The 25,146-nt window shown below is 44.1% G+C and overlaps 1 protein-coding gene across 16 annotated transcripts in view; it reads left to right on the top strand.

Annotated features, from left to right (window-relative positions):
* The window catches only part of ptprfa (protein tyrosine phosphatase receptor type Fa), a 331,026-nt gene that overhangs the window by 71,877 nt on the left and 234,003 nt on the right, over positions 1-25,146 (top strand). For 15 of the 16 annotated variants that reach the window (XM_045205479.1, XM_045205478.1, XM_045205481.1 and 12 more), the window contains exon 1: positions 23,499-23,741. The exons of the other annotated variant lie outside the window; for it this stretch is intronic. The gene's annotated coding sequence lies outside the window, so the exon portion shown is untranslated. Of the gene's footprint in view, positions 1-23,498; positions 23,742-25,146 lie in introns of those variants that run through there. 16 annotated transcript variants of the gene reach the window in all.

The following is a 25,146-nucleotide window of genomic DNA, read 5'->3' as shown; positions in this document are numbered from 1 at the left end:
TTGTATCTCTTTGTACAAGCAAGCTTAAGCTTGGTAGCCTTAGCATTCAGTCCTTATAAAATAAAATATATAATTGTAATGTATTTTTCTTCTTGGTTTTTGAAAGTGAAAAATAGCTTCATACTAAACATTACTCATTCAGTTCCAGGTTGGATGGTGTTTTCAGGTTTCTGTTTGTTTGCCAGAACATTTGCTGTATAGCTTGGGAATAGTAATCCTTGGTAGTAGAAAGCTTTCCAGGTAATTTCGTCCAAAATCAGGTTGTAGGTTTGGAGTTTTGGTTTGGAATGAAGGTCATGTTGTGGAGGGTAGCATCCTGTATATGTCCCTGCCAAAAAATCCTACTTTATCTAACTCTAAATCTATATTTTTTGTTAAAAATGCAGGAGCAATGTCTTTGAGCTCTCTCTCTCTCTCTCTCTCTCTCTCTCTCTCTCTCTCTCTCTCTCCTCTCTCTCTCTCTCTCTCTGAAAGCTTTGCTCCTCATTCCCTCTACTCTCGTTCTCTCTGAAGCCGGCCTGTGCTGCTGCTTTCAAAAGGGATATTTTTGGATTCTATTCACAACTGATTCTTGCAAACAGCGAAGACAAGGCTTTGGGCCTTGCTTCTTAATCTGTAATGACCATTACAGTCGATACAATTCAGTCCTGTTAATTGATACTATTGACAAAATCCAAACAAAACAATGTGCATAGTATTTAATCTTAGCTTCCAACCCTGGCCAAACAGAATGTCTTTGATTGTTCTGAATTACCCTTCAGAAGGCCTTTTGGAACCAGACCAATAAGTTTACCCAATGCAATAGGCTTCTAATGAAGCTATAGGCCTACACCTCCAATCCAAGCATTGCGAGTTCAAGATTATTTCACTATAAAACTGTGGTGTTCCATGTTCCAGGTGGCTGCCCTTGACAATACCCTTTTGATGTCAGACGAGACCCCTGTAAATGTACGTGGACTTAAGTTGTGTCCCAAATAGCACCCTATTCCCTACACAGAACGGCCCTCTTATTATGACTATATAGGGGATTGGGTGCTTCTACCCCCAAGCCATAAGACTCCTGAACAGCTAATCAAATGGCTACCCGGACACCCCCTCTTTTACGCTACTGCTACTCTCTGTTTATTATCTACGCATAGTCACTTTAACTATACCTACAAGTACATATTACCTCAATTATCTCGATTAACCGGTGCCCCCGCACATTGACTCTGTACCGGTACCCCCTGTATATAGCCTCGCAACTGTTATTTTTACTGTTATTTTACTGCTTTAATTTTTTACTTATCTATTGTTTACTTAACACTTATTTTTCTTGAAACTGCATTTTTGGTTAAGGGCTTGTAAGTAAGCATTTCACTGTTGTATTCGGCGCATATGACAAATAACATTTGATTTGATTTGGGACACACCCGTAGAGTAGATTGTTATTAATGTGCAGGGATGGATATAGGAGGGAGACTCGTGTTGTATTGGGGGTGTGATGTATAAGTCCCTGTAGGCCTAGAGCAGGAACCTGTCAACCTCTACAGAACTGCCCTCTTATTATGAACTGAAAAATCACTGTGTTTTGGTCCCTGGGTTAGACAATAGACACACCTCATGGTCTTGTTCTGAGTGGTGTTAAAGGTTCATATGGCGTTTGTCTGTGTGGTGGTTCTAAAATCAAGTGTATTTTCTACAAACTCGATGTTTCCATAATGCATCTGAATATCAAGGTCCTTCTTCTCTTAAAAACAACAGACATGATACCAAATGCTCCTTTTGTGCCGTCTTGTGATTCAAGAGAAGCTTGAATGTCGGTATCGGGATCGACGCACTTATGTGGCTGGTCTTTTTTTAATCAAAGGGATTGTAGTGGGTAAAATGCTAAATGAAGTGGTCTATTGACCTAAGCAATTCATTCTTCTTTGTGCTGAGATAAATGGAATGGTGTGATGACCTTGACTCGCTTTAAAAGATGATAGAGCAAAAATACTCTTCAAATCCTGTTGATGTGAAATAGGGGAATAGGTAAACGTCTAACTTACTTATATAAGTGCTTTTTCAGTAAGTATTTTATTATTATTTTCAAGGTTTTGCTTTGGATTTCATACTTAGTGGTGTTGGTAGTAGCAAAGCTTTATGTCCAATGTCACACTCACAAATTCCTGTTTGATTATATAAAACTGTCTCCTGTTTTACGTTGAATCGCTTTCCTCTCTGACATCCGTCTTAATGACGGCTCAGTGTTATTGTTGGAGAGAGAGGCCTGTTATTAACGTGGAGACTGTTGACTGCTTGGCCATTAGTCAGGCATGATGCATGATAGTTAGTCAGGAATGATGCAGAGTTCATTCTCTTCATCATCGACTTTTTCCACATTTTGTTACGTTACAGCCTTATTCTAAAATGGATGAAATAAACAATTTTCCTCATCAATCTACATACAATACCTCATAATGACAAAGTGAAAACAGGTTTTTAGAAATTTGTGCAAATGTATAAAAATAAAAAACTGAAATACCTTATTTACGTAAGTATTCCGACCCTTTGCTATGAGACTCGAAATTGAGCTCAGGTGCATCCTGTTTCCATTGATCATCCTTGAGATGTTTTTACAACTTGATTAGAGGGTACCAAAACATTTCTGCAGCATTGAAGGTCCCCAAGAACACAGTGGCCTCCATCATTCTTAAATTGAAGAAGTTTGGAACCACCAAGACTCTTCCTAAAAATGTCCGCTTGGCCAAACGGAGCAATCGGGGAGAAGGGCCTTCGTCAGGGAGGTGACCAAGAACCCAATGGTCACTCTGACAAAGCTCCAGAGTTCCTCTGTGGAGATGAGAGAACCTTCCAGAAGGACAACCATCTCTGCTGCACTCCACCAATCAGACCTTTATGGTAGAGTGGCCAGACGGAAGCCACTCCTCAGAATAAGGCACATGACAGCCCGCTTGGAGTTTGCCATAAGGCACCTAAAGGACTCTCAGACCATGAGAAACAAGATTCTCTGGTCTGATGAAACCAAGATTGAACTCTTTGGCCTGAATACCAAGGATCATGTCTGGAGGAAATCTGGCACAATCCCTACGGTGAAGCATGGTGGTGGCAGCATCATGCTGTGGGATAGTTTTTCAGCGGCAGGAACTGGGAGACTAGTCAGGATCGAGGGAAAGATGAACGGATTAAAGTACAGAGAAATCCTTGATGAAAACCTGCTCCAGAGTGCTCAGGACCTCAGACTGGGGCGAAGGTTCACCTTCCAACAGGACAATGACCCTAAACACACAGCCAAGACAACGCAGGAGTGGCGTCGGGACAAGTCTCTGAATGTCCTTGAGCCAGAGCCCGGACTTGAACCCGATCGAACATCTCTGGAGAGACCTGAAAATAGCTGTGCAGCGACGCTCTCCATCCAACCTGACAGAGCTTGAGAGGATCTGCGGAGAAGAATGGGAGAAACTCCCAAAATCAAATCAAATCAAATCAAATGTTATTTGACACATGCGCCGAATACAACAGCTGTAGACCTTACAGTGAAATGGTTACTTACAAGCCCTTAACCAACAATGCAGTTTTAAGAAAGAATACCAAAACAAATCACAAAAAAATACAACATAAAATAATACGAAATAAAAGTAACAAATAATTAAAGAGCAGCAGTAAAAATAACAATAGCAAGGCTATATACAGGGGGTACCGGTACCGAGTCAATGTGCGGGGGCACCGGTTAGTCGAGGTAATTGGGGTAATATGTACATGTAGATAGAGTTAATAAAGTGACTATGCATAGATAATAAACAGAAAGTTGCAGTAGCATAAAAGAGGGGTGGGGGGGCAATGCAAATAGTCTGGGTAGCCATTTGATTAGATGTTCAGGAGTCTTATGGCTTGGGGGTAGAAGCTGTTTAGAAACCTCTTGGACCTAGACTTGGCGCTCCGGTACCGCTTGCCGTGCAGTAGCAGAGAGAACAGTCTATGACTAGGGTGGCTGGAGTCTTTGACCATTTTTAGGGCCTTCCTCTGACACTGTCTGGTATAGAGGTCCTGGATGGCAGGAAGCTTGGCCCCAGTGATGTACTGGGCCGTACGCACTACCCTCTGTAGTGCCTTGCAGTCGGAGGCCGAGCAGTTGCCATACCAGGCGGTGATGCAACCAGTCAGGATGCTCTCAAACCTTTTGAGCGTCTGAGGACCCATGCCAAATCTTTTCAGTCTCCTGAGGGGGAATAGGTTTTGTCGTGCCCTCTTCACAACTGTCTTGGTGTGCTTGGACCATGTTAGTTTGTTGGTGATGTGGACTCTCAACCTACTCCACTACAGCCGTGACGATGAGAATGGGGGCATGCTCGGTCCTCTTCTTTTTCCTGTAGTCCACAATCATCTCCTTTGTCTTGATCATGTTGAGGGAGAGGTTGTTATCCTGGCACCACACGGCCAGGTCTCTGACCTCCTCCCTATAGGCTGTCTCGTCGTTGTCGGTGATCAGACGATGTTGTGTCATCGGCAAACTTAATGATGGTGTTGGAGTCGTGCCTGGCCACGCAGTCATGGGTGAACAGGGAGTACAGGAGGGGACTGAGCACGCACCCCTGAGGGGCCCCCGTGTTGAGCATCAGCGTGGCGGATGTGTTGTTACCTACCCTTACCACCTGGGGGTGGCCCGTCAGAAAGTCCAGGATTCAGTTGCAGAAGGAGGTGTTTAGTCCCAGGGTCCTTAGCTTAGTGATGAGCTTTGAGGGCACTTTGGTGTTGAACGCTGAGCTGTAGTCAATGAATAGCATTCTCACATAGGTGTTCATTTTGCCCAGGTGTGAAAGGGCAGTGTGGAGCGCAATAGAGATTGCATCATCTCTGGATCTGTTGGAGTGATATGCAAATTGGAGTGGGTCTAGGGTTTCTGGGAAAATGGTATTGATGTGAGCCATGACCAGCCTTTCAAAGCACTTCATGGCAACAGAAGTGAGTGCAACGGGTCGATAGTCATTTAGGCAGGTTACCCTGGCGTTCTTGGGCACAGGGACTATGGTGGTCTGCTTGAAACATGTTGGTATTACAGACTCAGACAGGGAGAGGTTGAACATTTCCTTGAAGACACTTGCCAGTTGGTCAGCGCATGCTCGTAGTACACGTACTGGTAATCCGTCTGGCCCTGCGGCCTTGTGAATGTTGAGCTGTTTAAAGGTCTTAATTCCATCGGCTAAGGAGAGCGTGATCACATAGTCATCCGGAACAGCTGATGCTCTCATGCATGTTTCAGTGTTACTTGCCTCGAAGCGAGCATAGAAGTAATTCAGCTCGTTTGGTAGGCTCGTGTCACTGGTCAGCTCGCGGCTGTGTTTCCCTTTGTAGTCTGTAATAGTTTGCAAGCCCTGCCACATCCGACGAGCGTCTGAGCCGGTGTAGTACGATTCGATCTTAGTCCTGTATTGACGCTTTGCCTGTTTGATGGTTTGTCGGAGGGCATAGCGGGATTTCTTATAACCGTCCGGGTTAGAGTCCCACTCCTTGAAAGCGGCAGCTCTACCCTTTAGCTCAGTGCAGATGTTGCCTGTAATCCATGGCTTCTGGTTGGGGTATGTACGTACAGTCACTGTGGGGACGACTTCATCGATGCACTTATTGATGAAGCCAGTGACTGATGTGGTGTACTCCTCAATGCCATCGGAAGAATCCCGGAACATATTCCAGTCTGTGCTAGCAAAACATTCCTGTAGCTTAGCATCTGCTTCATCTGACCACTTTTTTATTGACCGAGTCACTGGTGCTTCCTACAGGACTGCCAAGCTCGTAGCGTCTTACCCAAGAAGACTCGAGGCTGTAATCGCTGCCAAAGGTGCTTCAACAAAGTACTGAGTAAAGGGTCTGAATACGTATGTAAATGTGATTGATGAGGGGAAAAATATAATTTAATCAATTTCAGAATAAGGCTGTAATGTAACAAAATGTGGAAAAAGTCAAGTGGTCTGAATACTTTCCGAATGTACTGTATATGTATATCTATGGTTGGACCACCCTCACCCTCACACCCACACAAATCACTGTAAATCTCTACCAGGCACTTTAAAGTCCACGTACCTGGACTTGGATACTGCACCCTTCGTTCACATCATCACGTGAAGACCTCAGTGGTTTATGGTCAGTGGTGTATTTCTGGGGTATCTGTACTTTACTTTACTATACAATTTTTGAGAACTTTTACTTTTACTCCACTACATTCCTAAAGAAAATAATGTACTTTCTACTCCATACATTTTCCCTGACACCCAAAAGTACTCCTTACATTTTGAATGCTTAGCAGGACAGGAAAATTGTGTAATTCACGCACTTCTCAAGAGAAAATCCCTGGTCATCCCTGCTGCATCTGATCTGGCGGACTCATTAAACAGAAATTATTTGTTTGTAAATTATGTCTGAGTGTTGGAGTGTGCCCCTGGCAATCCGTAAATAAAAAAAACAAGGAAATCTTGCCATGAAATGATTTATATTTTTACTTTTGAGTATAGTTTTGCAATTACATTTACTTTTGATACTTAAGTATATTTAAAACCAAATACTTTTTCACTTTTACTTAAGTAGGATTTTACTAGGTGACTTCCACTTTTACTTGAGTCATTTTCTATTAAGGTATCTTTACTTTTACTCAAGTATTACAATTGGGTCCTTTTTCCACCACTGTTTATGGTTTATGACCCTGCTCCACCCTAACAGGTGGCCAGCTAGTCAACTCTGTAATGGGAGGTTAGTCTACACGTCCAAACACCTGGAAAGTAGCACCACACCCCGCTATAGTCAGCGGTCTGTCAATACTTGTCAGGAAGTAATGGTGGGGCCATTGACATTGCTCTATCTGTGTGAGGATCAGAGCCTCTCCTTTAAAATTTGTACTGACTTATATTGCTTTTCTTCATTACAAAATAAGTAAATGGAGTAGCATGTACGGAAATATATCGTAGACTTCACTTAGTCTCCAACACTCTACTCAGCAAATTGGATGTAGTTATCACAGTGCCATCCGTTTTGTCACCAAAGCCCCATATACTACCCACCACTGTGACCTGTACGCACTCGTTGGCTGGCCCTCACTACATATTCGTCGCCAAACCCACTGGCTCCAGGCCATCTATAAATCACTGCTAGGCAAATCCCCGCCTTATCTTAGCTCATTGGTCACCATAGCAACACCCACCCGTAGTATGCGCTCCAGCAGGTATATCTCACTGGTCATCCCCAAAGCCAACACCTCCTTTGGCCGCCATTCCTTCCAGTTCTCTGCTGCCAATGACTGGAACGAACTGCAAAAATCTCTGAAGCTGGAGACTCTTATCTCCCTCACTAACTTTAAGCATCTGTTGTCAGAGCAGCTTACCGATCACTGTACCTGTACACAGCCCATCTGAAATTAGCCCACCCAACTACCTCATCCCCATATTGTTATTTATTTTGCTAATTCGCACCACAGTATCTCTATTTGCACATCATCTCTTGCACATCTATCATTCCAGTGTTAATACTAATTGTAATTATTTTGCACTATGGCCTATTTATTGCCTTACCTCCATAACTTGCTACATTTGCACACACTGTATATATATTTTATGTTGTATTTTTGACTTTATGTTTTGTTTTACCCCATATGTAACTCTGTGTTGTTGTTTTTATCGCACTGCTTTGCTTTATCTTGGCCAGGTCGCATTTGTAAATGAGAACGTGTTCTCAACTGGCTTACCTGGTTAAATAAAGGTGAAATCAAATAAAATAAATAGTATTTTAATTAAGTTACATTAATTGCTGCACAACCTATCTTAAAATGTGACAGATGTTGTTATCCAAGCACATTAGAGAATTTCAGACGATTTCTAATTGCCTGTGAATGATATGCTATATTCCCCCTGTATCTTTTAAAAGTGAAAACGTATCACTCTAGAGGCTATAGCGGCTGTGTCCCATATGGCACCCTGTTCCCTATTTAGTGAACTACTTTTGACCAGGGCCCATAGGGTTTTGGTAAAAAGTAGGGCACTATATAGGGAATAGGGTGCCATTTGGGACGCTGACAGATTATCCTAATTCGTTTATCTGCCACATACATTTAGGGTAATTCCCCAGTAGTTAATGTGCTTCCTGTTTCTGTAGGAGAGATGAGAATCAGAGTTTAGCCTATCTGGACAAATCCTCCTGGCCATGCGGCGGTAATCAAGCTCAAACCGTCTGGAGAAAGGAAATCTCTCTCTCTCTCTCTCTCTCTCTCTCTCTCTCTCTCTCTCTCTCTCTCTCTCTCTCTCAATTCAATTCAAGGGGCTTTCTCTCTCTCTCTTTCTCTCTCTCTCGCTCACCATCTCACCCTCCCTCTCTCTCTCTCACCCTCTCTCACCCTCTCTCTCTCTCTCTCTCTCTCTCTCTCTCTCTCTCTCTCTCTCTCTCTCTCTCTCTCTCTCTCTCCATCTCACCCTCCCCTCTCCCTCTCTCTTTCTCTTTCTGCTTGCCTGGCACAGTGAAAATAATCACAGTTTTCTGCGGCTATTTAATTCAGGGTAGCACTTGAAAGACAATAGTGAGGATTGGAGTGGCCTGGTTAATTGTGTGTGGGCGATGGATCCATGTCCTGACTCTGAAGCGAGACTCCCTTTTGTCCTGTAGGACCCACACACACACAACACACACACGCAGGTATGCATACACAAACATGCACACACACGTACACACACACGCACAAATACACACACACAGTCTTGACTCCTAGGAGAGGTGGTATTAAACCAGGAAAAGTGGCTCTGATGCAGCTTATGCACCTGTCAGGAGGTAGCAGCAACGCTGTGTTTATGAATATGTGTTGAGGCTTTTAATAACACCTTCACACCTTAAGTCACACACCAGCAGTATTGTGAAGAGCTCACTAATTGCTACATGTTAACCTAATGACACTGAGGAAATACTGCAATACTGCAGTGTGGCTTCCTGTCATAACAAAAGGATTGTGTTGTAGGCTCAGGAATAAACTGGTACACCATTAGATGATAACAAAGACAGCTCTGTGCTAATCATATAATCTTATTCCAAGACAGTTTTTCAGGAAATGCCTCTTTTGAGTTGTTTTTCTGCTTGGTCCTTATATTAAGATGGAGGGAAGGAGGGGGGGAGACAGAGAGGGAGACAGAGAGAGAGAGGGGGGGGGAGGGAGAGAGAGGGAAATAAAGAGAGAGAGGCAGATAAAGAGAGAGAGGGATAGAGATAGAAATAGAGAGAGAGAGAGAGAGAGAGAGAGAGAGAGAGAGAGAGAGAGAGAGAGAGAGGGGGGCAGTGAGAGAGAGAGTAAAAGAGAGGGAGAGAGGGAAATGGAGAGAGAGAATTGGAGTGAGAGACAGATATTGAAAGAGAGAGAGGGAGAGAGAGAGAAAGGGAGAGAGAGAGGGTGAGGGGGGACGAGAGAGAATGAAAGAGAATGAGGGAATGAGTGAAAGAGAGAGAAAGAGAAAAAGGGAGAGATAGTATAGCAGATTTCCTCCCAGAGGGTGGTGTATCTTGCAGTAGCTGTGAGGTAGCAGTACTGTGGGGCTGTAGAGCTGACACTGCACTTCGGTCACAGCACCCAGGGACCACAGTATCCTCTACTCAGTTTGTGTCCCAAATGGCACCCTATTCCCTGTATAGTGCACTACTTTTGACCAATGTCCATAGGGGTCTGGTCAAAAGTAGTGCACTATGTAGGGAATAGGAGGCCATTTGGGATGCAAAGACACTCACTCCAGCATGGCGCTGCCTGCCTCCAGCAACACTGACAAGATGTGAACACATAGACATACCGTACACCCACCAGCGCATATGTACATAACTCATTCACATAACATATGGCATGGCTTTGTACATACAGTACAGTGAAATATGTGAAATATGAAAGGCATGTGGGTCAAGAAGACTACACACTGTCTCTCTCCCACACACAAACAGACACCAACAAACACACCCACGCACACAAGCACACATAGACACAGACAAGCAGATGCTGACGCCTGCGCACACACATCTTTAAACACTTTACTTGGCCTGCTCAGGCCAATCCTGTAAACAAAACAAGGGTCAATCGCAACACACACACCCGCACACACACACACACCTCCAAAACTACTGCATATATTGCAGAGAAAACGTCCTGTATATAAAAATGGATTAATTGCACGAGGGCGCAACAAACAGTGACACATTACAGTAATAAGATCCATTTTTCATGAGATCAATACACTGAGCATGAATACATCTTTCATCAGACGCTGCTGCAAGGTTTTATTGACTGCGGCTGCATCCGACATGCCACCCTATTACCAATATAGTGCACTTATTTTGACCTGAGCCGTGTGGGCCCTGGTCAAAAGCAGTGTACCACATAGGGAATAGGGTGCCAAATGGGATGCAGGCCAGAGCTGTAATTAGAGAGATTTTGACAGGCCCACCCTGCAGGCCGGGTGGTTTATCCTCATACCTGTCTGCTCTCACACGGGCACGTTGTTAGACACATCTGGCCAATGACAGGCCTGGGATCTGGTCTCACACAAGTGCCAGGACAATGCTCCTCGATCGGGGCTGTTCAGGCTCAGTCACAGGGCTTTGCTAATGCTGTAAAGGTTGTGTATAGAGGTGGTTATATCCAGAGTTATATATAGATAGTCTTGAGAAGTTGTTGTGTTGTTGTTTATTCAAGATCTACCGGGACATGTTAAGACCAAGGACCAGGTACTTATGGGCTAGCTAGACTGCAATATCTGTTGAACGGCAGCTTAGAGTTGGGATTCTACGACTAAGTTCAAACAGAACATTTGAAGAAAGGGCTTTGCTATAGCCACAGTGCTCTGTAGTCCTTATATACATATTACAAAGATGAGCAAACCTTCTCCCTGTAGTGTAACACTGTATTCCTAATGGACCGGCAGAAGTTGAGTGAATAAAATCTAATTGAGTGGAAGAGTTTATAAAGGAGTCAATGCTAACATGATGAGGTCATAATTGTGAGATGCAGGCGGGAAGTGCCAATAACTGGCCACAACAATACTCTGTGCTTCAGGCTCACTATTAGATTTGATTAAACTGGAAATGGAGCTCGAACTAGGAGGAGTATTCTCCCTTACGAATAAGATTTTTACATGGCTGGGTGGGAAATGTTTACCATAGGCTTAATGAACAGTGTTCATTATATTCGTTTGGGAAGTCTTGATACACAATTCCATGCCAAAATCCTCTTACATTACCCTACAGGTTTTGCATGAGGATACTGTAGTGCAGGGGTATTCAATACTTACCCTATGAGGTCCGGACTACTGCTGGTTTTCTGTTCACCATGATAATGAATTGCACCCACCTGGTGTCCAAGGTCTAAATCAGTCCCTGATTTGAAGGGCAGGATGAAAATATCAGTGGAACTGGTTTCGCGGTCCAGATTTGAATTGGAGTGCTGTAGTGGAATGGTTTCTCTCTTAGTCACAATGCAGGTAATAATGGAGCGATGTGAAGAAAAGCTCAGTCCTCAGTTCCCCAACCACACAGCCTTCAAGGTGTCTTCTGTCTCTTCACATGCCTCATTATAGTGTGGAATATAACAGCAAACCCTAATCCTCCTCTCCTCTACTCTGCCTTAAGGAGTGTTGTTTCTCCCTCTCTCCCCCCTCTCTCTCTCTCCTCTGTCTCTCCCACCCTCTCTCTCCCCTCTCCTACTCACAACTCCTTCAAGGTCCTGTCTTGTCTGCCGTGGCCACACAGAAACTCCATTATTCATCTCTCTCCCTTTGACCTTCTGTGTGATCAGTAGCACTGGAGATCAGAGACTCGGCGACCCCCTTCCTTGTCTCCTTACATGTTTAATATCATCAGCCTGTAGCACCAGGTCAAAGGTGACTTCCTGTAGGAATCACACGGCTTTGTTATGCCTGTAATCCTTCCCTACAATAGGAGACCTTTTTAAAAAAAGAACACACAGCGTGACTACTCGATTGTGTCCCAAATGCCCCCTTTTCCCTTTATAGTGCCCATAGGGCTCTGGTCAAAAGTAGTGCACTATATAGGGAATAGGGTGCCATTTGGGATGCATCACTCATCCTCCCTCCCAGCCTTGATGTAGGGTTGTGGAGACACATTGTCTTTATTCTGTGCTGCTAATGCTTTCCCGCCATTCTTGACAACGTACCCTCATCTCTCCCTAGACTCCACAAGCTCCCCTTCAGTGCATCATCTAGGGGAGACAGACAGGCAGGCCAGTACTTGACTGTTAGGAGAAGCAGCTCTACTCAGGAAAACGGGAGCGAGCGGTGCTCTCAGCTCTCCCAGGGGCTGATGATGCCTTCGAGCCACCTACGGTGTTACTACCGACATCATCTGGTTATTGCAAACATGCGGGTAACTAGCTGCCTGCCTGGCTACCACCTCGATAATGTGGCCGCTATGGTCCGATTTCCATGGAAGATGTGGGTGTTGTGAGTGTGACTCACCACTGCCTGGCTGAATATCATCAGCATGGATCATCAAGTGTGGGTTAGAGTATATGCATCCCAAATGGCACCCTATTCCCTATTTAGTGCATTACTTTTGACCAGGGCCCTATGAGCAGGCCATAAGGCTCTTGTCAAAAGTAGTGCACTATAGTAAATAGAGTGCCATTTGGGACATAGCCAGTGTTGCTCTGATTGCTGCTGATGAATACATGCTGATGCCTCTGGAGAGCCTGAGAGAGCCTGTTGACTGTGTAAGAGGCATTATATATTATGAGGCTGCCTGCCTGCATGGAGACAACCATGTCAATCATTTATTCTATAGTTATGGTGTTGAACATTAACAGCTAGGCCGTTCGATGCCCACACCTCCCTCCCTCCTCATCTCGGTCCCTCATCAGTTCAGGCCGTTCCATGCCCCACCTCCCTCCCTCTCTCCTCAGGGGTCCTACTCAGGCACAGACCATTCCGTGAATACACCTCCCTCCCTACCTTCTCAGGGGTCCTACTCAGGCTCAGGCCATCCCATGAATACACCTCCCTCCCTACCTTCTCAGGGGTCCTACTCAGGCTCAGGCCTAAAGTTGAAAACTACTGGTAATTTACCAAAGTTACCGGAATCTTTGGTAATTTAGGTAATTAACAGACAGTCTTTGGCAATGTATCATAACTTTGGTAATTTAGTCTTGACTATAACCACTTTAAAAGCATTTATTCATATATAGTATTCCTTTGTTATATCTGTGTCCATATTGTCCATGAGTTTCTAGTAGATAGACCATATGGTTCAAGAGAAAATAGCCTAATTAAAGACAAAAGCATTTCCAATTAACTCTGCAACTCTTCCAACTATTGACTTTTCTTCACAACTGCCACCAGTTTGACGCCAAAACATTAACAACAAATAAACATTGACATAGTAAAATAAATAAAAGTGGGTAAAAAATATGAAGGATATTTCATGCTGAAACCCTCATATTAAACACCAATGGTATTCACTAAATTGATGGTTTATATTGAGCATAATATTTTACAACTTTGTTATTACATTTTCTTTAAATAATCTTATTTTACTATTTCATATATTTTACATGTGATATTGCACAAAGGGCCAGCGATGATTACAGAAACCTGTAGAAATCTGAAGTACCCAAAAGGGCCACTAGATGTCTTGTGATAGATTACATAAAATCCTTGAAAGATACTAAAATGATGGTAGTTTACTGGTAAACTTCGAAAGGGTAAACTCCCTTTGCAACCCTACTAAGGCCATTCCGTGAATACATCTCCCTCCCCCCTCACCGGGTTCCTCCTCAGGTTCATAGAACTCTGTTGTAATTAGAGGTTTCCATGCCTCCTTACTGTTCACTCTAGTGGGCTGGCTGATCGTTATGAAGGTGAAGGTTATGCATAGCAATGCAGATACTAACACATGTTTCAAGGCTATTTTCTTCCTCAATCTGCTGCTGATGAATATCAATATTATTTTGAAGCTTTACATTTGAGAATGATCTTCTGTTGAAAGATAGAATAACAACAACAACAGAACCAGAGTGAATCGTGGTATCAGACAGAGGTCAACCACAGGCTTGGTTGAGAAGCCTGCAGTTGTGTGGGCTGGGCTGTTCAGGGCTGGGTAGGGCTGGGCTGGGTAGGGCTTGGCTGGGTTGAGCTGGGCAGGGCTGGGTAGGGCTGGGTTGAGCTGGGTTGAGCTGGACTGGGCTGGTCTAGTCTGGGCTAGCCCATCTTAAGAGATGTGCGAGTCAGTGCAACCATTGTGCGCCTCATCTGTGACAGAGAGCCAACAGGAAGCCTTGAGACAGATTCCCCAGTGTGCTGGAAGAGGCCGCATCCGTAATTAGAGCAAGAACATTTTAATGCATTCTGTGGACGATAATGGCACCTCCCTGCATCCCACAGCATCCCACAGCATCCCACAGCATCCCACAGAATCACACAGCCCTAGCATAAATCTACCAAGTCCACTGTTTCCTCTCTAACCTCATACAGCGACACGAGCCACAGCCGCTTCATCCCTCCTTCCCTCCTCTCCTACCAACTCACATTTATCCATCCCTCCCTCCCTCTATCCATCCCTCGCTCCATGCAGTGATTCCGTTTATGCATTCACCACTGCATGCCTTCCCAATAACTCCACACGCCAGACGGAACACACACACACATTTTAAATACTTTATTTGAATCCACAAATCACATTACAGTCGAGAAGGATTCAAACATTTCATAGGTCATGCAGTGGTGGAAAAAGTACCTAATTGTCATACTTGAGTATTAAGATACCGTAATAGAAAATGACTCAAGTAAAAGTGAAAGTCACCCAATAAAATACTACTTGAGTAAAAGTCTAAAAGTATTTGGTTTTAAATATACTTAAGTATCAAAAGTAAATGTAATTGCTAAAAATATACTTAAGTATCAAAAGTAAAAGTATAAATCATTTCACATTCCATGTATTAAGCAAACCAGACGGCACCATTTTATTGTTTTTTAAATTGATGTATAGCCAGGGGTGCACTCCAACACAGCTACAGGGGACTATAATTATGGATTATGGATACAGAAAGCACCTTCTTCTCCACACAGCAAGGCTGCCCATGACAGCTGACACAGAGCAGTACCTTGCTAGCTGCTTTGCCTTTGTCCTATGCAATCTGAAGGCCACGTACTGTCAGCCTATGTACATGGTCGAGACTCCCAAATATCATACACACACGCACACACATACACACAGTCTGCTAACCGCTGTGACCTCACCGCGCTGCTTGTCTTCATCCTTTTGTTTGTTCATTCTGTTTGTTTTTGAAGAAGAAGACACTCTTTTGTACATCCCTCCTCTCTTCTCCTCTCTTCTCTCTCTCCTCTCCTCTCCTCTCCTCTCCTCTCCTCTCCTCTCCTCTCCTCTCCTCTCCTCTCCTCTCCTCTCCTCTCCTCTCCTCTCCTCTCCTCTCCTCTCCTCTCCCCTCCCCTCCCTTCTCCTCTCCCTCTCCTCTCCTCTCCTCTCCTCTCCTCTCCTCTCCTCTCCTCTCCTCTCCTCTCCTCTTCTCTTTTCTTCTCTTCTCTTCTCTTCTCTTCTCTTCTCTTCTCTTCTCTTCTCTTCTCTTCTCTTCTCTTCTCTTCTCTTCTCTTCTCTTCTCTTCTCTTCTCTTCTCTTCTCTTCTCTTCTCTTCTCCTCTCCTCTCCTCTCTTCTCTCTCTCTCCTCTCCTCTCCTCTCCTCTCCTCTCCTCTCCTCTCCTCTCCTCTCCTCTCCTCTCCTCTCCTCTCCTCTCCTCTCCTCTCCTCTCCTCTCCTCTCCTCTCCTCTCCTCTCCTCTCCTCTCCCTCTTCTCCTCTCTTCTCCTCTTTTCTCCTCTCTCCTCTCTCTTCTCTCTCTTCTCTCTCTTCTCTTTTCTCTTATCTTCTCCTCTCCTCTCCTCTCTTCTCCTCTCCTCTCCCTCTTCTCCTCTCTTCTCCTCTTTTCTCCTCTCTTCTCTCTCTTATCTCTCTTCTCTCTCTTCTCTCTTCTCTCTCATCTCCTCTCTTCTCTCCTCTCTCTTCTCTCTCTTCTCCTCTCTGCTCTCTTCTCTCTTCTCTCCTCTCTCTTCTCTCTTCTCTCTCTTCTCTCTTCTCTCTCGTCTCCTCTCTTCTCTCCTCTGTCTGCTCTCTCTTCTCTCTTCTCTCTTCTCTCTCTTCTCTCTCTTCTCCTCTCTTCTCCTCTCTTCTCTCTCTTCTGTCTCTTCTCCTCTCTTCTCTCTTTTCTCTTCTCTCTCTTCTCTCTCTTCTCTGCACCTCTGAAGGCCAGGCAGCTGAATGTTCTTTAATTGTCCTCAGAAGAAGAAAAGAAGTCTGAACGTTTAAAGGTATTTTGTTTGTTCTGTGTTCTCCTTGTGTTTCAGCTGACTTGAGAAACAACAGGGGATTAGAACGCAGCAGAGCCAGTCAGAGAGCATAGGATGGTGCTCATAATGAATAATGTTAGCTCACCGGGAGAGAGTGTGTGTGTGCGCGCGCGCGCGCGTGTGTGTGTGCTCATATTGAATGATGTTAGCTAACAGGGAGAGGAGGATGATAAATAACAAGCCAACAGGTGAACAGGCAGGAGTCCTGATGCACAAAGACGCATACACACACACACATACACACACGCACACACACACACACGCACACACACACAATGAAGAGGACCAGCCTGTGCGTGTGCGAGCGTGTGTGTACGTGTGTGTGCCTGCTGTGTTCATGTGTGTGTGTCTACCTATACTTGCCTCTACTAATGCAGCTCGTAAGGGAAGAGAGGGAGAGAATCTGTAGAAAATGGTGATGAATTGTCCCTGTATGATCTGGCAATCATGACCTGACCCCAGTATTTCAATAGAGGAAGGGAGAACCTTAGAAAACATCTCAACCATCATTTAACACAGCAGAGACAACAGAGAGGATGACAACCTGCCCTGGTTGGTAGACTGGGTGAATGTCATCTTCTGCCCACCCACTCCTCTTACAGCCAGGCTCCCATGGAAGTGCGTGTGTGTGTGTGTGTGTGTGTGTGTGTGTGAGTGTGTGCGTGTGAGCGTGTGAGTGTGCGTGCGTGCGTGCAATGTGTGTCTTCACATGCATGCATGATGACTAGGCTGTGGGGCATGTGTGTGTTCCTCTGTACCTCCTCAGCTCTTTGAAGTCAGTCAGTGTGCAGAGCAGAGCTGGAGGAGAGAGAGAGGAGAGCGGATGCTCTGGCTTTGCCCAACGTGCCTTTACATTGACTAATTTCCTCTTTTAATTCAGCTATTTAAATGCATCTCCAGTTTGTCAATACCTCCTGGGATAACCCATGAAAAATGATGTATTGTCTGCGTTCTGCTCCATGCACAATGGTACATGGGAGAATAACACACACTCCTAGTCAGCCAGATAGATGAGTGGAGAAGAGGATAAATGTTATTATTCTACGGACTCTGTTTCTCTCGTTCTATCATTCTCCATACAGCGCCTTGCAAAAGTATTCATCCCCCTTGGCATTTTTCCTATTTTGCTGCATTAAAACCTGTAATTTAAATTGATTTTTATTTGGATTTCATGTAAATGACAAACACAAAATAGTGAAATTAAAACAATAACTTGTTTCAAGAAATTCTAAAATATATAACAGAAAAGTGGTGCGTGCATATGTATTCCCCCCTTTGCTATGAAGCCCCTAAATAAGATCTGGTGCAATCAATTACCTTCAGAAGTCACATAATTATTTAAATAAAGTCCACCTGTGTGCAATCTAAGTGTCACATGATCTCAGTATATATACACCTGTTCTGAAAGTCCCCAGAGTCTGCAACACCACTAAGCAAGGGGCACCACCAAGCAAGCGGCACCATGAAGACCAAAGAGCTCTCCAAACAGGTTAGGGACAAAGTTGTGGAGAAGTACAGATCAGGGTTAGGTTATAAAAAAAAATATCAGAAACTTTGAACATCCCACGGAGCACCATTAAATCCATTATAAAAAAATTGAAAGAATATGGCACCACAACAAACCTGCCAAGAGAGGGCCGCCGACCAAAACTCACGGACCAGGCAAGGAGGGCATTAATCAGAGAGGCAACAAAGAGACCAAAGATAACCCTGAAGGAGCTGCAAAGCTCCACAGCGGAGATTGGAGTATCTGTCCATAGGACCACTTTAAGCCTTACACTCCACAGAGCTGGGCTTTACGGAAGAGTGGCCAGAAAAAAGCCATTGTTTAAAGAAGAAAATTAGCAAACACGTTTCGTGTTCGCCAAAAGGCATGTGGGAGACTCCCCAAACATATGGATGAAGGTACTCTGGTCAGATTAGACAAAAATTGAGCTTTTTGGCCATCAAGGAAAACGCTATGTCTGGCGCAAACCCAACACCTCTCATCACCCCGAGAACACCATCCCCACAGTGAAGCATGGTGGTGGCAGCATCATGCTGTGGAGATGTTTTTCATCGGCAGGGACTGGGAAACTGGTCAGAATTGAAGGAATGATGGATGGCGATAAATACAGGGAAATTCTTGAGGGAAACCTGTTTCAGTCTTCCAGAGATTTGAGACTGGGACGGAGGTTCACCTTCCAGCAGGACAATGACCCTAAGCATACTGCTAAAGCAACACTTGAGTGGTTTAAGGGGAAACATTTAAATGTCTTGGAATGGCCTAGTCAAAGCCCAGACCACAATCCAATTGAGAATCTGTGGTATGACTTAAAGATTGCTGTACACCAGCAGAACCCATCCAACTTGAAGGAGCAGGAGCAGTTTTGCCTTGAAGAATGGGCAAAAATCCCATTGGCTAGATGTGCCAAGCTTATAGAGACATACCCCAAGAGACTTGCAGCTGTAATTGCTGCCAAGGGTGGCTCCACAAAGTATTGACTTTGGCGTGGGTGAATAGTTATGCACGCTCAAGTTTTCTGTTTTTTTATATTATTTCTTGTTTGTTTCACAATATAAAATATTTTGCATTTTCAAAGTGGTATAAATCAAATGATACAAACCCCCCAAAAATCTATTTTAATTCCAGGTTGTAAGGCAACAAAATAGGAAAAATGCCAAGGGGGGTCAATACTTTCGCAAGCCACTGTATCTCTCTGTCTCTCTGTCTCTCTGTCTGTCTGTCTGTCTGTCTGTCTGTCTGTCTGTCTCTCTCGCTCTCTCTCTCTCTGTCCTCTCTCTGGTTCTCTCTCTCTCTGTCTGTCTGTCTTGCTGTCTGTCTGTCTGTCTGCCTGTCTGTCTCCCTCCCTCTCTCTCTCTCTCTCTCTCTCTCTCTATCTCCCTCTCCCTTTCTCCCTCTCTCTCACTCTCTCTCTCTCTATCCTCTCTCTCTCTGTCTCTCTATCCTCTCTCTGTATCTCTCTCTGTTTCTCTCTCTCTATCCTCTCTCTATCCTTATCTCTCTGTTTCTCTCTCTCTCTATCCTTATCTCTCTGTTTCTCTCTCTCTCTATCCTCTCTCTCTCTATCCTTATCTCTCTGTTTCTCTCTCTTGTTCTCCTATCGTCCCTCTTTCATTCTCTCCCCTTACAAACACTAGCATTACTCCCTCTATCAATCTCATCAGACAAGCAGGTGTTTACTATTTCTCTAGTATACTAGCAACACTATGTATACAAAGGTATGTGGACACCCCTTCAAATTAGTGGATTTGGGTGTTTCAGCCACACCCGTTGCACACATCCATGCAATCGCCATAGACGAACATTGGCAGTAGAATGGCCTTACTGAAGAGCTCAGTGACTTTCAATGTGGCACCGTCATAGGATGCCACCTTTCCAATAAGTCAGCTCGTCAAATTTCTGCTCTGCTAGAGCTGCCCCGGTCAACTGTAAGTGCTGTTATTGTGAAGTGGAAACGTCTAAGAGCAACAATGGCTCAGCCGCGAAGTGGTAAACCACACAAGCTCACAGAACGGGACCGCCGAGTGCTGAAGCACGTATCGTGTAAAAACCGTCTGTCCTCGGCTGCAACATTCTCTACCGAGTTCCAAACTGCCTCTGAAAGCAACGTTAGCACAAGAAATGGGTTTCCATGGCCGAGCAGCCGCACACAAGCCTAGGATCACGATTGTTGTTTTTCATGGTTCGGGATAGGCCCCTTAGTTCCAGTGAAGGGAAATCTTAACGCTACAGCATTCAATTACATTCTGGACGATTCTATGCTCTAACTTTGTCGCAACAGTTTGGGGAAGGCCCTTTCCTGTATCAGCATGACAATGCCCCCTTGCACAAAGCGAGGTCCATACAGAAATGGTTTGTCGAGATCGGTGTGGAAGAACTTGACTGGCCTGCACAGAGCCCTGACCTCAACCCCATCGGACACCTTTGGGATGAATTGGAACGCCGACTGCGAGCCACACCTAATCGCCCCCAACATCAGTGCCCGACCTCACTAATGCTCTTGTGGCTGAATGGAAGCAAGTCCCTGCAGCAATGTTCCAACATCTAGTGGAAAGCCTTCCCAGAAGAGTGGAGGCTGTTACAGCAGCAAAGGAGGGACCAGCTCCATATTAATGCCCATGATTTTGGAATGAGATGTTCGACGTGCAGGTGTCCACATACTTTTGGTCATGTAGTGTATTTGCACAGCCCAGTAGTGGTGTAGTCCCATTGTCCAGTAGTATTTATTTACCAGTGATCACCACCCTGACAGTGCCACTCAGCACAGGCTTACTGGCAAAGGGCTAATACAGGATCTTTATATAGCGCCATTTCATTCCATTTAAAGGCTGTCTTTAACCGTAGCCCTCCAGTAATGAAAGGTCTCTGTGAATAGTCATCCTTTAGTGGCACATAGCGAGTGAATAGGCACTCAACATAATGGAGATAATTAAGGACGACATTAGCTAGCTTGTGAGTGTGCCTATTTACAGTTCCCCAAATATGTGTGTTTGTGTGTGTGTGTGTGTGTGTGTGTGTGTGTCTGTCTGTCATTCAATTCAATTTAGTTGTTTTATCACATATCCTTGTTTTAGTAAGCTGCAGTATAACTGTAGGCATGGGAGGTAGTGTTCCTCTTCACAGATGACTGGATTTCCTCCTGAAACATTGTTTATGAAAGCATGATTATGAGATGGTCATTAACCAGCCCTACACGCTACTAATCAAGCGGACCTGTGTGTGTGTGTTTGTGTGTGCATGCGCGTGTGTGTATTCGCTTGTGTGTGCCTGTGTGTGTGTGCATGTGCATCTACGTTAGTGTGTGCCTGTGTCAGCATTTCCGTTAGGAAAATGTGGCGCCTGACATGTGACCGGCAGCATTTTAATTTACCGGACATTTGAGAAATTTACTGGACCCTTATGCATTGGGTACGTAACCTGATTAGGGCGTCCACCCATGGTGCTCAGAATGAGAGAAATCACATTTAGATTATGGTAATTCACATTAACATGACATGCAAGTCGAGGATGCAACGATGTGCGGTCATTCTTACCGAATTCTGATGTGCACTTTGAAGATGTTAGAATAACTGTCCACATTTACTTTTCCTCAGCCAACAAGACGAGTAACGATCAGCAATATCAATAGCCTATGTTAACCTAATATCCCCCATAGTAGAAAAGTTGATATATTCTACTGGTCAGCTTGTAAGAAATAGCCTATTCCAAACAGACTCTGGGACCGTTGTGGAATGAGAGATCCCAAATTCATCCAACCAGTAGGCCTAGGCTACATGACAAAGCAATGAGTCTGATGCAACAGATCAGAACGTTTCACTTAAAATGTTGATAAACTATTATTTCCATGTAATTGGAATGGAGGAAGAAATGCCACCAGCCTCATCTGCTTCCTTTGCCAGGTGGTCATTCACAAACACACACACACACACACACACACACACACACACACACACACACACACACACACACACATACACACACACACACACACTCAAAAAAACACACACACACACACACTCAAAAACACACACACACACTCAAAAACACACACACACACACACACACACACACACACACTCAAACACACACACACACACACACACACACACACACACTTTCATGTTCCATGTTTCTTTCGACCCAGTGAAATTGTACAGGGCTCATTTTGCTGGCATTGTAAATCTGTCTGTGAGTAACGTGAGAAGTTTGCTTTTAAAAATGTGTTCTGTGATATTAGGTTGTAATGGATCCTTCTCTCAAAGCCGCCGCGGCAATATGAGCATGACATCTCTCAGGACTATTACAGTTGTGCTTTGTTTCAGTTCGGCTTGAGAAAGAGCTGGGTAGTACATGCTGCTGTTACCAGACCTATGTTCAAATCATATTTGCAGTCAAAGGTTTATTCTGTGCTCAGTTGAGACACTACTCATAAGCAATCACTACCAAGCTCAAGTAAACAAAGGAATGCATGCTGTTTTAGTTCAGCTTGACTGACGGACATACATGAACTGTACAGGCTGCAGTAAACAGGTTGTAAGTGAACGGCCAGAGAGGTTTATTCTGCGTTCAGTTGAAGCACCACTCAGTCATAAGCAATCAGTAGTGCTACGCTCAAGTAAACACAGGAATGCACTCTCACTAGGTCCTTCAACTCAAGAAAATACGCTTTGGATAAAAGTTTGCAGCAATAACACCCCACTGGGCACACACTGGTTGAATCAACATTGTTTCCACGTCATTTCAATTAAATTACACTGATCCAACGTGGAATAAAAGTTGAATTGACGTCTGTGCCCAGTGGGACACTTCTTCATGAATGGTCTTTAGCTTTATAATGGCTCTTGTATTCGTTCAGACAGGTTGAGTTTGAACTGAAAATTAATGAGTGTTTCTTTTAAAGTCCTTCACCTCACAGACAGGATTAGCAGTCCAGCTGGTTAGAAAGAGTCAGTCTTCATGTTTTCAGAAAAATAACGACTCCTGCATAGTCAACAACACACCCTAACCCGAATCCCCTTCCCCACCCCCAACCCTCTGTCTCTGTCTTCTTCCCTTTTGTTCTGGCGCCAGGTGAAGTGGGAGAGAGGGGAAAAGGTCTGGCTCTACCTGTGTAGAATAAAACTCGTCAACAAACCCTCCAATTGGCCAAGGCCCCTTACAACCCATCCCCCAAAACGCTGGCTGAAACTCAACACCTGTGACATCACACTAGGGCATTGGCTGTGGCTGGGCTGGCCTGTTCAGAGCTCAGTGGGTATTCAGTTGAGAGTGTCTCAGGAGACATCGAGCTCCAGTGACCCCAGTAAGGTTCCCAGGATTCAGTGGAATCTCTACGGACGGTGGCCAGTTCACACAGCACAGCAAGGAGAAGACCAGGCAGCTCCAGGCAGTTAGAGACACTCCAGCCAGAGGAGTTAGAGAAGCTCCAGCCAGAGGAGTTAGACTAGAGAGCAGTTAATCTGAAGTGCTGCAATTCTTTCCCCACTTCTTTGCCTCCACCTGTAGCGGCTAGCCCCAACCACCCTGGGCTATCTCTCTCTCTCTCTCTCTCTCTCTCTCTCTCTCTCTCTCTCTCTCTCTCTCTCTCTCTCTCTCTCTCTCTCTCTCTCTCTCTCTCTCTCTCTCTCTCTCTCTCTCTCTCTCTCTCTCTCTCTCTCTCTCTCTCTCTCTCTCTCTCGATCTCTCTCGATCTCTCTCACTTTCTCACTCGCTGGGACTGCAGACTGACTGAGGTTTTATGCTAAAGGACTAAAGGATTTTGAGTGGAATCTTTTTGTATTTTTGAGGAATAACAGCAGCTAAGGCTTTAAATCACAAGTTTTAAAGACTATACTTTTCCTGTGGAGATTCTTTCACTGTGTATTTTTCCGTTGGACCTTGATATGGGTAAGTGTCTCTTCACTGCACTTCGTTTTGTTGTTCAGAAAATAGATTTTATATAGAACAAGTGGTCACGTGTAAATAATAGTATGGAAAGTTGGTCTTCTGTATAAAATTAGTTTTTATGAGTATTTGATGTACAGAGGTTAATTTGTATGTATTTTATATTTTGTGGTTAAAGCAATTCTCACAGTTTGCTAGGTGTTACATTATCTAGAGCCAGGTTTGTCTTGTTTGAATGGAAAATTCCAACTTCAATTGTTTCCGTCCATTAACAAAGTACCCCCACCTGTTCAAAGTAAACACACACACACAAAGCAGTCACAGAATGTTGACTAAAAGCCTAGCGCCTCTCGTAGTTGTCTTTGCCCTGAGCTACCAGGACTATGGTGAGTTGCACGTTGAGAGTTTGCGTGTGACTGTGAGCATGTAGAGGCAGGGGGCCTGTGTGTGTTCTCCACGAGGTCCCCATCTCCCACCGTAATCTCAGCATACTTCACCCAAGACCAGTATCTATATTTTGCCTGTAGTTTTTATATAACAGCCAAAGTTTTAGAAAATAAGCTGTATTTGTTACACGAGTGATTGTTATTGCAGTAGTATAATGAAGAAACTGTAATAAAGCTTCATTGTGTGCCTGGGAAAAAAGAACTTTCTCTAGTTAATAAATTAAGCCATCATTTTCTTTCATGTTCAGCATGAAAATAAGAAACAGAAAGTGGCTTAATTAGTACATTCATTTTTTGTAAATGCTTATGGGTTGTTCCATGAAATGAGTGCCTTTTGCGTCCCAGTGTTTTTTTAAGTAGAAATTGTGCACCAATTATCATTTTAAAAGCCTGTTATATTAAATGATGTGCCCTTTAATCTAGACCACATGAAAATTCAATAAATCTAATTTTTTATATGATTAAAGTGCCAAAATTCTGCATTTTGTCATGTCCCTCTGTGCATCCTCTTTGACTTCTAGGAAGATTTTAACCCACTTAACCCCAACATTTCTCCAAGTTTTCACAATCATTGTAAAGCCCTAGATATGTTGTAGCTTTGACATAGTCATTTCCGAAGATTATTTCTGATTAGTGATTCATTTTAAAGGTAAAATCAACAACAACCTGTCCCTCATTTTAAGGTCAACCCTGTTACGTGAACTGAACTGTCGTTTTAATATGGTGAAACTATTTCTATTTTTTCAAAAGGAACATTGACCATCTAATAGTGAAATGGTAGTGTAAAAGCAGGTGAGCTGGTTCTACTATTTTTGGCCATTTTCTGGTGTTTTGTGGTGTATAACAAGTCAACCCTGTTACCCATAGACAGGCTAGACATTTTTGAACAATTTATATTATTTGGTGAAACTTGCATTCAACACAACAAGCTTCCATTCCCCCTGTCACAAGGGGATTTATGG

The sequence above is a fragment of the Coregonus clupeaformis genome, chromosome 20 (assembly GCF_020615455.1).
Source record: "Coregonus clupeaformis isolate EN_2021a chromosome 20, ASM2061545v1, whole genome shotgun sequence".
In the NCBI taxonomy this organism is placed as follows: Eukaryota; Metazoa; Chordata; class Actinopteri; order Salmoniformes; family Salmonidae; genus Coregonus; species Coregonus clupeaformis.
Note: the sequence above shows the minus strand (reverse complement) of the source record. Positions and strands in the feature narration are given on the sequence as shown.